The following is a 12,446-nucleotide window of genomic DNA, read 5'->3' as shown; positions in this document are numbered from 1 at the left end:
GCAGACATGTTTTTTTCCCCGTTCTAACAGCATTTATGTAATCTATGATGTAGACTTACTGATAACTGGTTCTACCATTAGTTTATTACAGAGTAGCTGTTGCCCAGTGTGCTCCCTCACACACTACCAGAACAAAAGAGAAACCTCTGGCTGCAGACAAGGTTCAGTTTTGCTCTTCGATTACATTTTTTAAAAAGTCTCTTATTTGTAAAAGTTGCATCAAGTATCTATTTTTTATTAGCCAATCACAAGGAGTCTACGGGCACATTCAGTGAAGGAAAAGCTAGAAAACTTTTTTGGTTCATGAAGAAAAATTATTCATCCAAGTGAGCAGGCACAATCCTCAGTGTCCAATATCGCCTTCTTCTTAATGCAGCCGTGCTTTACATTAATGGTGTCAAACATAAGGCCCGGGGGCCAGAATCAGCACAGCAAAGACTGCAATCTCGCCCTCCGGAAGAAAAATGTAAAGGAGGGAGTGAATTTTGAACTTTTAGCTGTAATTTCAGAAGTTTTGCACCTTTATCTTATTGATAAAGACTCTGCTGCCATTCATACGACACCACAGATACACAATGAAATGACAGCAAAGTTCCTGTTTTTCAACCATCTACTACAGAAATTTCTCATTTTACTATAGTGGGTACACAGTTCTAAAAATTTTACAAAACTAGATGTTTTATAAATACAGGACAGTCTGAGCAGAAGCTTTTCTGTGTTTTTACACACATATCATGTGATGAAACTGAGACGTGCTGCTTGCATTAAAATATTAGTTCGTTTGAAATCTGGTTTGTGTTTATTTGTTCAGCACTTCAGTTCTGCTCCTTTGCTTAATGAGCATGTCAGGGACATGTGCAGTGAGGCATAGAGGACTTCATTCAAAAACGGGGTTTAATTTACCCTTAAAATATGAAAAATAATTAACAAAGCCAGAAACTTAAACAGGCAGACCAAATTAAAGAGGTCGACTCAAACTAAAGTCAAAATAACAACTTAACAAAACCTCAAACAAACATAAGACAAACTGAGCCACGAGGGAACTTCAATCCTCAGCTAAACCATGTGACACACAAGGGGAAGACAAAAATGGCTGCCATATAACCAACTCACACAAAACAATTAAAGTCCAAACACCCCCCACGCAACGAAGCATGTGGTTCAGTCCAATGAGGCTGTCAGCAGTACTTCAGATGCCCGAGCCCTTTGACACACCTTTTACCAACCAGGAAGGAGACGCCAAACGCCCACCCAGGTAAGTCCAACGCAGAAAGATGATTTGATATAAAACAGAACTTCGGAGTGTTGATATGTGTGCACTTCATATAAACATTAAAAGATGTGATGGGAAAAATAAGCTAATTTAATAAAGGAACATCATATTTGACAATAAGTAGAAGATATTTAAAGCAGTGACAGCAAAGTTAAGGTGTGGAGCTCACCGTGTGTGGCTTTGCATCACAGAGCTACAACTTTCATGTAGAAAAAAGGTGCTAAGAAACATTTGTACTTTTAGATGTGAACAAGTGTGTCTGTAGATATGTTTCTGAGGGCCAGATCATCATGATGTCTGAACACAAACCGAAAGAAACATGTAAAGGCATCATCTTAGCTCCAGATCACAACTATATAACAAACATATATATATATATATCTCCTTAGCACTGCATGAACTGGGACCATGTCCTTTATCTGTGATGGACTCCAGCATACTATGTTCTATAAATAACATGTCCCTGTTTAAAGCCCTTATATGACCCTCATGAAGTACTTTAATAATAAGAGCACTGGTTATTATGGCAGTTATTGAAGCCGTATGGGCAGAAATCGCAGTCTTCTAATTCTCCAGTTATTCAGAACTGCTGTGGTCGCATCTGGTTTCTCTCAGGTTTAAATCAATCCATGTCATGATTCACTCTGAGAACCAGCGCAGCCGCTTGGAGGTCCTCAAAGAGCTCGTGTATCTGGATCTCCTCCTCTACTCGTGTACTTGTAAAAGTTTGCGAGCGTGGAAAGTTTCGTTTAACGGTATCCAGAATGATTCCCTTTGCTTGAAGGCATTTTACATCAGACGTCCCGTTTTAGTGCTGGACGTCTGCAGAGGGGGATTTCCAGGAGCTGCCCTGGTTTTCTGACAGTCTGAGTGCTTGATGGCAAACAGTTAAAATAGCTGAAATTCTTGTACGGAGAGTCGTCGGGACGTATTTATCCTTTATTTCATCGAATGCTGTACGGCACATTTGTTTTCCATTAGACATCCATTTCCAGTATCAGTTTAAAAAGTATTTCAAAATTCCAGATGATGCTCGTTTATGTTTTCCAAAGACAACCACAGAACTACTCAAAATGAGTCACATGATGAAAAAATACATTTAAAATATGTTCCTTTTAAACACTGTACCTCAAACCAGCCTCAAATTCATGATGTGTTAATTATGATACCCGACTGTGGCGATGTGCTGTATGGACACTAATGGCTGACATTCTTGACAAACTTATTGACAGTTTTATTGCTCTTAATTAGAGATTAATACATTCATTCAGTAGTGGAGATGATGATAGGAAATTATTATGACAGATATAAACAAACATGGATGTTTCACGACTCATGACATTAAAAAAGAAAACAAACTTATGTTAATTATTTTCAATCCAGTTATGTGAATAAATATTTAAGAATATTCACAAATTCATGGATGACCTTATTATGTACATATACACTGTATTTGGCAATAGTGTTAAACTTTTGCATTACTGCTGTGTGACTGAGCACAGACGGATGTCAGACAAAACATATTAATAGAATAATTGATAAAAGGCATTTTTATAGTTCAAATGCATCGTTTTTGACACAAAGATAAATCATGTGAGTATTCTGACTCCGTCTCATCTTGATTATCACAGCGGCCGAGTGGATACTATTTTGTCTTTCAGAGCATTTGCATCTAAACAAACCTGCCCTACATTGTTGTACTTAAACTGGAGCTTGCAGCGTCCATTAGAGTTTAATGACAGAAACCAAGTGTACGTATACATATTTCTGTAACTACACACAGAGTTGTCTGTACTGGCTGGGCCAGTTTGAGCAAAACGTTGCATGAATATTTCCCACATGCAGCAACTGTATGTTTTTTTTAAACAGATTTATTATAAATCCAGTTTGGGGGGATTTCCATTTATATTTTTACTTTTCCGTCTGCATCCTTTCACGTGTCCTGCTCAGCGAACGTCACCCATATGTAACATAACGATCACCCAAATTTGTATTTTCTTTGAGTCACCACTAAATACAGAATGAAGAAAATGAAAAAGGGCTGTTTTCAAATAGTGTTGTGGATATTATTATGATGGAAAGAAAAGACCAGGACTGAAGGTTTCTCTGCTGCACAGTTTATGCTCAGGAACTCTGGTGTTTAAAGCCATGCCAGAGAGCCATTTGGAAAACAAGTCTTATATATAAATAACTTTTTCAAAAGGAGCAAATTAGTTAAACATCATTGAGAGGTAAATGCATAACAGCGTTGTTGGTTTGGCTCTTTTAATAGAAGCTTTTAAAAATAAGAATAGAGTAAAACTAGCTTTAATTTCAAGTTATGGATTCATTTTGTGCTTGTTACCGGAGCCAGATCAGAGTTTTAATAAGCTTACTTTTTAATTAAACAAATTGTTTAGGTGTTGGGAGTTTTTCCGTAGCGTTCCTTTCAATGACGCTCGGCGCTCTTTATACGACAGCGGACGAACGGCTCCATTGTACGTAGGAAACAAAAGAAACTTTATCGAGTCTCTGAAGCTGTGAATGTGAATATAACATTAGCCTTGAAATGAGTTTTGAATGGCTGTCTGGTACCGTGAGTGAGAGAAAGAACACGCACAACTCTGAGAGGCAATAACAGGTCGGATTTCCCCAAAGGTTCTGACACCGGCACCAAAATTAATTGCACTGTTCTGAAGATGAATAAAGGCATTTGTGCTGTGATTAAGTAAGCTGGAGCGTTCCCTCCCTGCAGGCCTGAACCAACATTCAATAAGCCCACAGCAGTGCCTGCCTGCCTGATGGACTTTGCTTCCAAGGAGCCGCAGAGCCTGACAGGAAACAGGATGCCTGCACACACACATTTGTATACTTGTCCTGTGGAGAAACGCTCCCATGTGCACAGATCCGTGCAGAAACACCCCCCCACGCACACGCACAGGTTTCTGCGTGCATGCCCATCTACACGCACAGATTATATGTAAAATGCAGAAACAAATACAGGCCTGTCATTTTTCAAACAGCAGGAGCAATAACAGAACGCCTGGTATGCATGAAAAAGTGTGTGTGAAGTGGAGGCGCAGCTGACGCGCTCTGAATGAGGCCGTCAGCGGCTCGCCCTGATAAGAGCATGTTTATGATACTGTACGCGAGATCTGACTGACTGTCAGTGCGAATGGAGCCGTCGTGCGATTTTCATCGTCACCTCGGCTGACAACGGGGCCGCACAGTTTTACAGCATCTGGGAGCAATAAAGTGTAGCAGAGATAGCAGAGCTGTGATGGAAGTTGTGAGAACTGCTGGACTGCATCGGGGTCGTCGGGTCTTTATGAACACGGGCTTCAAAATTTACGGCGATAACGTGTTTTACTTTAGATTTGATTTGTCTGACTATTAGTGACTTTAGGGGTGGAAGCCCCGAGTTGTTTAGGTAGAAAAGAAAAGGCAGCCCACACGGGTGAGTCATTTCTTCCATAAGCTGTCAGGAAGTTTGAGTTTTAGCAGTGGTTTTCTCCTTACGTTTTAAAGCTGTTTGGATTGCTGTGTTTTGAAAGTTTGCCATCTTCTTACCTGGATCAGTGTCAAATCCTATGAGCCGGCGAGATTTACTTTCCTCACCGAGTGCCACGCAACGGATCGGTCTGGTCAACGTTACATGTCGACCGGCAGCCAAATCGTTTGCGAGCTGCTTCTCACTCACACGATTTTCTTGTTTAGGTTAACTTAATCTCTCTGACAAACACTGTTCCACTTTTCCACTTCTCCTTGCAGTATTCTCCTTACATCCTTGTGCACTTATGGAAGTCTTAACAAGTGTGAGACAAGCAGCCGGAGCCTGGAGAGTCATCGCCTAGAAAATGTTTAAAAAGCATTTCTAATATTCCATCATTTCCAGCCTAATATTTGGCAGGGAGCGAGGGGATATGTAATATCAAGGCATGCAAAAAGGAGTTAACGTCTGTCTCTGTTTTCAGCCCGACAGAAGGAAAAGTCTGAAAGCGTAGCCTTGGGCCTGCGATGCACTCAAAGCACTGACATTTGCTGACATTCGGTGTAATATCGTTTATTTTTTGCTTTTGAGGGTGCTCTCATTTTCAAACTGCCTTAAAAAAACCCTCAGAGATATTGAGCTGAATTTACCCTTTAATTATCTCCACCATCGGGTTTGTCTACACATTTGGCTTTAATAGACGCGCTGCGATTATCTAATGCAGTGTTTTTCTTTCGGATGCTGGGCTGGGACACGGCTGTAGTTCCAGGGACAAAACAGATTCCCAAATTACTCGAGGGAGGTTGGCGTTTCAACCTATTAAAATTCAAAAGTGTACACAATTAAAAACAGGCAGATTCATTACTGTAGTGCAGACTGTTAATCTATATTTCACTAAACTTTTATACACAGTGCGCTTTGGGGAAACCTAAGCCGGGTGACAAAACCGGCAGAGGGGAAAAATGAAAATCTATTGTTGGCAAAAGGATGTTTTCAAGTCAAATTAAAGTATTTGTGGTGTTCTGTTGCAGTTCTAGCTATGCTACTGACGTGGCTTCAGGGATGGTCCACACAAATACCGGTCGCACTGCTATTAAACTTGGCAGAGGCACACATGCTCCACGGAGAATTCATTCTTCTGACTGCCGCTGATCCCCTCAGTTGTTCCCTTTAGCACCTCTGTGAGGCCGACATTTTCTAGCATATTGGGTGGATTTCTATTATATTTGGTGCAGGCATCCACTGTCCCTCAGGAGTCGCGGTAGCAGCTTTGGTGATCCTCTGACTTTTCAAATGGTAAATTTGCCAGAAAACCATGGTGCATGGCCAAGTGGCTGTGAGACAAAGGAGAGAGTTCTGCTAGGCTCTAGTATGCTTTCTTTTAACATCTGAGCAAGATAAGAAAAGCAGTATGATAAATATCATAAATGTTATTCCTGACACATTTATGGTCCCTCGTGTTAAACAGGTGTAATGCTAAACACGAGTGTGTGTGTGTGTGTGTGTGTGTGTGTGTGTGTCCTCAGTTACGTATGTGAAAGTAACCCAGATGGAAATGGAGTAAAAAAAAAAAAATATCCACAGAAAATGAAACCAAAAATATTTATTGTCATTATCTAAGTGAGCAAAGACAAGTTTTTGGTGTAAATGAGACAAAAGGTTCCCAAATGCTGACATAGGGCTGGAGAGCTTTGCAGCTGCCTGGAAAGCTGTGGACAGACCCAGTTTAGGTAAATGGATTTCAGCTCACCGACACAATCAGGGGTGAGCAACGAGGCTTTGATAGCATCTGGGGCTCCTTCAGAAACGTTCCTGCTAATAAAGACTTTCCCCGTTTGGTGGAAACTTTTGGGGACGATTCGTGAGTGGCCCTCTGCAGGACGTTTGGGAATATGTTTATTGCTCGACACAGAAGGATTACTTTCTAATTTACATGTTTTGTATACCTGCGAGTGTGAGTAATGTATGGTGGGAGTCGCACACAGTTACTCCCCCCTCCTTCGTTTGTTGTTTTTGTCCTTGATGCTGTTACATGTACGACGGTGGTGTGTGTAGCTTGTGGTTTATGTAAGTTTGGCTACTTTTGCTACACTTACAGGTTGTTGTGTACAGAGCTGTGTTCAAAAATAAATACAGAAGAATAAGTTGTGTTACTGCACAGGAGTGATTTCAGCCACAGCTTTAACTTAAACTCTCCTGAAAGTGATGCCCCCCCCCCCCATGCGTCAGCTTTATTTTGGTAATGGATGCAGCGCACTGACATGAGTGTTTAGCAGAACAAAGTCAGGATGTGTCCCAGATCAAGACTTCATGGTGGTTTGTGTTACTGCTTATCAGCGGGGTTTAATTAAAATCCGTTGATTCTCCGCACTTTCCCCCATTTGTTGTTTATTTCTGTAACCCCCCCCCCAACTGTTTGTTTCTGTTAAAGGGGGTTCTGTTTCCCCACCATCACTAAGGGCTCATGTGACACTTGTGTAATATTTTTATGTAGTTACCTTGAAGTATAAAATGCTTTGGGATGAACGATCATCTGGTGTTAAATAAATGAAACTGAACTGGAATTTTTACATTTTAAATTAAACATGAAACTTATTTGTATGTTTTCTATTTATTTTTCCTTTTCATTCGCCTGTATTGTGTGAAAACGGCTTTCATTAACACTGAGAAGCAGATTTTATTTTTTTGCATGTAAACCAACAAACTCTGCAGAGTTAATCTGCAGTCTGGTACCGAGACGTGGAGCTTGCATGCCGCCGAGGAGGTCGGCTGCTTTATGTCTTCAGTTCTCACTTGTTGCGTAGCTTAACTGTGTAATACTGTAAAAAACACCATTATTGAGTCAGTAAAAAACATTGCAGACATACCACAGTGGAGACAGACTGCAGACCTTTCTGTAGATATCTCAACAATGTAAAACTGGATTTTTCCAAGTGTTAACTGTTTTATTTCTGCTCTCTGCCGCTCCAGTGTCTGCTTTAGGAGGAACTCCACTTCACTCAGCCCTTGACCTCAACCTCAGAGAAAACTGCCAAACCACAGACATGATAACACGCAACACCTGCACTGTAGCTATCGCTCTGATTTTTGTGTGCTCATATACCGCTCCTCATCTATAAAGGTGAATGCACCATAATAACAGGAAGCTACTGTTTTGTTTTACACTATAGTACCACGTTTTAATTCATTTTAAAGCACACTGACTTTTTAAATTTCAGTTATTTTTCATGTTTAGACTTCCGTGGATATCTGATGTGGTTTCCTCTGTTTATGTGAACTGCAATATGGATACTAAAATTACACTATTGTGTTATACTACAGAATATTTTGCACAAGCACGCACCCCTGCACGCTCGGACTATCCTAGATTACAGGAAGTACACTGTAAAATAACAGCCAGCAAATCCAGATTTCTGCAAACTCAAGTACCTGTACCTGTGTAATTTTCCATCTTTACGTCCGTAATATTTCCCTTCAAAGTAAAATGTTTCTACACAGTGATGCTCAAAGCCAACCAACACCTCCTGTTTCCCTTTCTTCTCTCAGGCAGCAGTGAAATCATTCATCACTGGCTTATGATTGGAACCATAAAGGTAATCTTTATAAGGTGAAGCATCTGCAAACATAGACGCAGACGTGTGTTGGAGACACTTCATACGTCAGTACCTGCCTGCGTGGGTGATTGGTGGCTATTTTGTGCCAAAATCTCACCACAAATCAGCGTGCCATGAAAAGGAGAACGTCGAGAGACGGTCTGTGCTGAAACCTCAGATATGTCGAAGATGCAGAAAAGACAAAAAGCTTGCTTTGCTCCACTCACCATCTGTAGTTTCTTAATAATTCACAGCCAGAAGACCAGAGTCTGCTCGGCCCGTTTTATTTATCTCTGTTTGTTACCTTAGCCCCTCACGACTTGTAACTGTCACACACACACTGCTCTCACTTCAGTCGCAAAATAATTTATTAGGTATGAACAGAATGGGGGGAAAATAAAAGCCCCGAGTCACAATGCCTCTCTGTGCGGCCGTTAAACCAGCACATGAATTATTTCCATTGGAAGTCACCCCCCACCCCCTCCCCCTCCTATTTTCCCATTTTGTTTTTATCACTTTTCAAGTTTTTAAGTGTGCGTCGTGGCCCCCTCCCCCAACCCTTCCCCTCTCGTTTGAAATGTATCGTTGGCAGAATAATGGAGAATTACCCTGTCTATAAAAAGCTCCTGAAGTCAGGAGGTACACCGCTGCCAAACGACACTGAAGCAATTACCGTATGTTTCAACACCCTTTTCATAGGAAGGGATCTGTCTCGAGGGCCACTCACCATGGGTATGAGACTCATTTGGTTCACATTACCATATCCTCCTGCAGCACAGTCGAGCCCTAGCTGTCACTGCCTCATCTATTCAGTGTCTTCTGTGTGTGATGACTGTGTCCTTGCATCAACAGAGGATGAAGGAAGAGAAAGAGAGAGAGACAGGGGGGAAACGTGCTCACAAACATGTCTTTGTTTTCATTTCTCAGGCATCAAGCGAGAAGCGACTCTGCTACTCGAGTGACCCTACGTGACTGAGAAATGAGATTAAAAAAGAAAAAGGGGAGATGGAGGGCTCTTCCTCGCCGTCTTGGTGCTGTTGGGGAATTGTGTATTCAGCAGATAAAGGTGATGTTCGCTGCCTTTCCCTTCTCGGAGAACAATGCTATTGTTGAATGTCACAAAAGGAGCAAGAGGATTCTCAATAAGAACCCTGAAAGATGGTGTGATTTGTTTCTCTCCCGCTGTTTCATCTCCCCAGATATTTCCAGCGCCGCCCTCCTCCCTCTCTGTCCCCTTCTGGCGCTTGAACTCTGAGTGGGTTTGCTGTTAATTGGATTCAGATTGCAGAGATAATACAGTCTTACGCAGAGCACTGCTTGGCCCGGCCGTGTCGGGTTTTCCCGAGCTCGGGCCTCCGGTTAATGCCGACGAAGTAAGTACGGCAGCCTCGCAGAGGAGAACGTGTGAGGAAACAGTCTGCTGTGCATCTGCACCCAGGCGGCATTGCCAGCGGGGAGGAGGTCACCCAATCATTAGTGCCCCAGGGATGATGTCATCCCGCTGTGCGCTGAATGCCAGTCAGCACCCCAAACACACACACACACACACACACACACACACACACGTGTCCCTCCCGGCCTCAGAGAATGCATCATCACCGCTGTACCGCTGACTCAGCTGGGTGTTGTTGTGTGTGTGCATGTACGATTGTGTGTGTTTGCATAAGTAACCTTGACATAATATGCAAACAAAATTTTTTTTAATGGGAAGTCGCACTAAAAGAGGTCTTTCTGCCACCAGTCTGAGCTCCAGCTGTCAGTGAGGATAACTTTCAAACTACTTGTCTGGACTGCCGTGATGACGAACGTCAGCAGCAAAGTCAGACTGTAATTCCACAAATCATGCACTTCCTATCTGCGAATCCCAAGAGGGAGGAAAATACTTTTTTCCCCGTTTGTTTGCACGGGCCAACTGAGACAAAGGCCTTTACGTTTATAGGAAGTGCGATTTGTTGCTTCTGCTCGGATGAGGAATGTAGCCAGGAAAGAAGCGACGCAGACCGAGACGGCAGAAGGAAAAGCAGCGGAAAAAAAGATGCACGAGTGGTGGCGCATCAAAAAGCTGCACATTTGTTTTCAATTTCCGGCAACGATCCCTGAAACCAAATCAGAGCAGTCGCGCTGGAGGGCCAAATTGGCACGAAACGTGCTCTTACCCTCCTACATCACCCCGTTCTGCCGTTCTCTACAATAATATTTTCTTTCACAGGCAAAGAGCATGTTTGATCGCCCCTTTTATTAGAGAAGAGGCCCGCCTCAGAAGTGCCTCCCTGCCGCCCGTTCCCACCGCTGTCGCTGTCTGTCTTCGCCACCACACGCTGTGCAGCCTGGCGCTGGGAACGCGAAAACAGGGAAAAGGGCCCGGGCTCGAGGGCTCAGATGTGGAATAAAGCGCCAAATCGGGCCTCGGTTCTTCCATCCAAAGGGTCATATTATGTTCAGAGGTTGGCTTTCCTCCATGTAGCCAGGCTCCTTATTGATCAATAAGACAAGTCGCCTGTTTGCATTAATCCCACAAGCTGCCCACATGCAGGAATCTGCAGCACAGGGAAAAATCTTCCAAGAGGTAATTTCTTCATGTTTGCAGCGAAGAGGCCCTGGAAAAAAATCCCAAACTCATTCTGTTTTTATAGTTCCCCTCACTCATTCTTTTATAAGCGTACAGACTTGGCAGGCAAATTCGGGTTTCCTCCCCTGACTACGAAGGAAAAAAATACCACTTAATGTCTGTCCCTTTGTTCTCTACATCGAATCAAACCATTGGATGATTTACACCAGAGGTTAGGCCCAAGGTATTGTTTGAAGGCGAGCTTGGAATTCCTACTGCACTGAGTGTTTCCTCTGTTTTCTTTAGTCTGGCTTGCACATCTTGACCATGACAAGTAGTGAAATGCCAACATGCCCCAGATTATCTCTTAAGGGACAAGTGTGCAGGAGTCTGCTTCCTGCCTGCATTGTTCCAGAACAGTATCCTGTTTATTACAGCTGGATGAGCCACAGAAGAATGGCTGGGCAACACCTACATTTGTAGCGGTGGTCATGCATTAAATTGGGACTTTTAGCAGAGATAAGAGGGAGCGCTAAAGTTGAGAAACAGATGTCCAAAACAAAGCCATCAGTCTTCTCTTTGTCTTCACAGATTAAAACTATTGCGTCCACTCCCTTTTCTTAAATGTTTGTTGAGTTTTCAGATCTTCTGCATAAAAATGCTCATTTTGTATGTTCGCTCAGCGGCTCTGAGGAGGCAAACACTTATTATGGAGCTCTCTGTTTTTTCGCGCTGATGGATTACCTTGTTGAATTTACAGGAGAATGTATCATAAATCACTGCTACGCTGACCTTTCCTTATAAAATGTGAATCAAAAGGGAGAGAGCTGATTTGGGTGCAAACTATCAGACTGCTTTGGCTGAGGAAGTCTTTCAAGGCATGTGTCAAATATGGATATTACAGTAAGCACTGATGTAAGCCAGCAGACGGTAAAGAAAACCCTGAGTTATGGCTGTGGACAGAACATAACCTATTCCCTTCCATATACATGATTACAGTCATTGACAAGCACAGCACACTGTGTTCTTACTCAGCTTTACGTGGCCTTGTTCTGACTAAATGGACACTGTGAATGCGTGACTATGAAAGTCAAACTGTCACTCCACTTTAAACTGCTTTTTTGTGCTCTGCCAGCACTCACGCAGAATCTTATTGTGACGTCGTGTACGTACAGCTTTTTCTCCTGGAAACCAGCTCGTGTGTCTGAGTTGAATTAGAGCGTCACAGGAATGAATACAAAAATTCTGAAATGAGTTGACAACAATTTACACTTCATCTCATTTCTTTGAATGTGGTTTTTGCTTGCATGAAGCAGGGTCTGAACACCTAAGCAAATACTCAGCTCATGAAAACGTTCACGTGTCCCACAGGTGTTTGGCAACCCTGTAATCTCGTTTTGCCACCCGTCAAATTGCTTTGGCTGAGGAAGCTTTCATGTTGGTGACGGTAGTAGTTCATTTATAGCCCAACATTAGCATTTTGCCTGTTGTGATAAAAATTGTATCCGATTGTGTAAAATATGATGTTCAAAAAGCAAAGTATTATAAATGCTAACCCCCAAG

At 42.5% G+C, this 12,446-nt stretch overlaps 1 long non-coding RNA gene across 1 annotated transcript; it reads left to right on the top strand.

Moving 5' to 3' along the window:
- Positions 1–1,141: 1,141 nt before the first annotated feature.
- Positions 1,142–11,699, top strand: LOC112842349 (uncharacterized). The gene is made up of 3 exons (XR_003214079.1): positions 1,142–1,255; positions 9,263–9,401; positions 9,535–11,699. It is a non-coding gene; the product is annotated as an uncharacterized LOC112842349 (long non-coding RNA).
- The last annotated feature ends 747 nt before the right edge of the window (positions 11,700–12,446 follow it).

The sequence above is a fragment of the Oreochromis niloticus genome, linkage group LG15 (genome assembly GCF_001858045.2).
Source record: "Oreochromis niloticus isolate F11D_XX linkage group LG15, O_niloticus_UMD_NMBU, whole genome shotgun sequence".
NCBI lineage: Eukaryota > Metazoa > Chordata > Actinopteri > Cichliformes > Cichlidae > Oreochromis > Oreochromis niloticus.
This window is presented reverse-complemented; position numbering and strand designations above follow the sequence as displayed.